This window comes from Gavialis gangeticus, unplaced genomic scaffold, assembly GCF_001723915.1.
Source record: "Gavialis gangeticus isolate Ggan-Ray unplaced genomic scaffold, GavGan_comp1, whole genome shotgun sequence".
NCBI classification, from domain to species: domain Eukaryota; kingdom Metazoa; phylum Chordata; order Crocodylia; family Gavialidae; genus Gavialis; species Gavialis gangeticus.
In genome coordinates, this window is record NW_017729000.1 from 24671723 (window position 1) to 24674856 (window position 3134).

At 43.2% G+C, this 3134-nt stretch overlaps 1 long non-coding RNA gene across 2 annotated transcripts in view; it reads left to right on the top strand.

Moving 5' to 3' along the window:
- Nucleotides 1-3134, top strand: part of LOC109290074 — a 24239-nt gene that overhangs the window by 3407 nt on the left and 17698 nt on the right. The window contains exon 2 of one of the 2 annotated variants that reach the window (XR_002095513.1): nucleotides 1061-1807. This is a non-coding gene — a long non-coding RNA (uncharacterized LOC109290074). Of the gene's footprint in view, nucleotides 1-1060; nucleotides 1808-3134 lie in introns of those variants that run through there. The other variant, XR_002095514.1, reaches the window with a different exon arrangement.

Genomic DNA, 3134 nt, shown 5'->3' on the forward strand with positions numbered 1-3134 from the left:
GCAGCACAGAGGCAGAGAGGGATCTTGGAGTCGTGATTGACTCCAGGATGAATATGAGTCGCCAATGCGATGAAGCAATAGGCAGAGCCAACCGCACCCTGTCATGCATCAACAGGGGCACCACTAACAGGTCCAGAGAGGTCTTGCTCCCTCTGTATGCGGCACTGGTCAGGCCACAGCTGGAGTCCTGTGTCCAGTTCTGGGTGCCGCACTTCAAGAGGGATGTGGAGAACCTGGAGAGGGTCCAGAGGAGGGCCACTCGTATGGTTGGGGGCCTCCGTGGCCAGCCCTATGAGAAGAGGCTGAGGGACCTGAATCTCTTTAGTCTCCGCAAGAGGAGATTGAGGGGGGATCTTGTGGCTGCCTACAACCTTATCAGGGGCCAGCAGCAGGGACTCCGGAAAAATCTGTTCACCAGGGCCCCCCTTGGAGTCACCAGGAACAATGGCCACAAGCTGCGGGAGAATAGGTTTAGGTTAGATATTAGGAAGAACTACTTCACTGTAAGGGTGGCCAGAGCCTGGAATAGGCTGCCCAGAGAGGTGGTGGTCTCACCTTCCCTGGAGATCTTCAAGAGGAGACTGGATAGGCACCTGGCTGGGGTCTTATGACCCGTGCCACCCCCAGTGCTCCTTCCCGCCCATGGCAGGGGGTCGGACTAGATGATCTGTCTAGGTCCCTTCCGACTCATTGATTCTATGATTCTAACATCAATCCAACCCTAGAAGTAGTGATAAATGTTTCATGTGGTTTTATCATAGTTCTTTAAGATACTAATTTATCTATATTCTGTTTATTGGCCGAACACATTACCAACATATTCTTTTCTAAGTAACTGCATTAAAAGTAAGCTTAGTTTAATATTAGTGTTCAGTGTGTTTAGGAGTTTTCTATAGGTATCAAACTAAATATTCCATATAGAAAAGACCCATTTGCAAATGAAGAAGCAGAAATAAATCTGCAAAATTTGAACTTCTGAGTGGTTAATGAGAGATGTTACTAATATTCTATAATAATTCAATTTATTTTTGTGAATCTTCTCCATCTTTTGTATTTCTAGAGTGTAAAATCAAGGGAAAAGATGTGGTGAGTGAAGGGATGACCATGCTAGAGGTTGGTCCACATATTTCCAGAAGTAACAGAGATCTGAGAAAGTCAGAAAAAACTGAAACAAAGAAGTTAAATTCATTGTTTTCAAAAAGATATACTCATTGTGTGCATCTTCTACAGTACTCAACTCTCCCCAATTGCCCACAGCCAGATACGTTTCCTGCAGCTCATAATACTTTCAAAAACAAATGCTAAGAATCAACATGAATGCAGCAAAAAAATCCATGTTATTTGGATTCTCCCTTCTACTCAAATATGTGGGATTACTTGTTTGATAGTGTTTAAATAATATTCAAGTCACTAATGATTGATTTGACTAGACAGTAGGTGTATGCTTGTAAGCTGATGACTTCCATTTAATGTGTGTTTTAGGGTAATCAAATAAATGATTAAAATAGATACAGTCAATGCAGTAGTGGTTCATTTCATTGAGTAAATATATAGTAGTACATGTTTGTTTATGGATAACTGCAGTAGATGAAGGAAGCTGTATAACGTGATGACATATAGTTTGGCATATCACGAAGAAAATAGTTTGAAAACTCAGTGCAAAGCTTGATCATAACCTGTTTATGCCCTTATCCAGTTTATCCCATCAAAGGATATCAAATGGGAACCACTAGCACTTAGGCAGACTCCAGTCCCAGTCTTTAATTCAATTGCTACAGACCAGTCAGAGAGCCATTCCTAATACCGGGTAATTTGCCACCCTTAAAGGCTTGAATGTTTTCTGGTCAGATATGTGGTAAAACTCCACTATATTTTTCTCACACAGCAGCTCTATTCTGTTCCCTTTTGGGACATTCTTCACTTCCATATAAATGATTGATTTGTTATTTGTAAAAGCACTTATGTGCAGCTAAACGGGCATACTCTAAGAGCCATATGCATTTCTTTTAGACAACAGAAAAATAAAGACCCTAGGTTGCCAAGTCCCTGCCTAGCACCTACCATCCTCCCCAACCATAACACAAGCCTAGAGAGCAAATGCATGAACTTAAAGCAGTGAAAGTCACCTCTTTGCTTGAGATGAGGAGGCCTGCCTCTTGTTTCTTACTTCAGAAATGCAGATAAACCTCAGCTATAGAAGAAAAATTAAATACATTTCATATTAACATCCCACTCTGTTTTAGCTGTTTAGCATCTGAGCTTGTAAGCATGGAAAAGAAACAATAGGTTAGGAAACAATGCATTAAGATTTTCCACTTCAAGGTTGTATTTGGCAATATTTGGACTTGGCCTTCAGCTGATGTAAACTGAGGTAGACGGATAGCAGGGGAATGATAGTGGAGACTAATTCATGCTGCCCCTGTGTTTGTACAGAAGGTGGTAAAAGGCACCTGTACAGGGGGAAACAATATGCCCTCTATTACTTGGGCACGTTGGGGCTGATTTAGATAACAACTGCTGTTTAAATATCAGTGTACAGCCCAGAAACAGACTTTCCTTTCAGAATCAAACAGTCATATTTGGAGGCCACAATTCAGAAGCCTCTGCCCAGTCTAAAATTTCCCCATGTGCAGAAGGGCAGCAAAAAGCCCCTCTGTGCCATTTCAGTCCTGCTCTGATTAAATGCTTTCCTGCTCTGCTAGCTGCATGTTTTCAGATCAGGTCTATGGCTCTATAATGTCTTGACTACCACTATCTGAGAGTGAGTGTGCAGGTTGCACTAGGACTAACTGGTTTGTCATCCTCTAGTAAAACACAAACATGGAATGAACCAAAGGTTCTCTAGGTGCTGCACTTGGGTAGTAGTAACCAGCAGCACACTTGTAAGATGGGAAACTCCCTTCTTGAGAGCACAGAGGCAGAAAGGGATCTTGGAGTCATTATTGACTCCAAGATGAACATGGGCCGACAATGCGAGGTCACGGTTGGCAGGGCTAACCGGACCTTGTCGTGCATCCACAGGTGCATCTCAAGTAGGGCCAAGGAGGTGATCCTCCCCCTCTACACGACGCTGGTCAGGCCACAGCTGGAGTACTGTGTCCAGTTCTGTGCGCCCCACTTCAGGAGGGATGTGG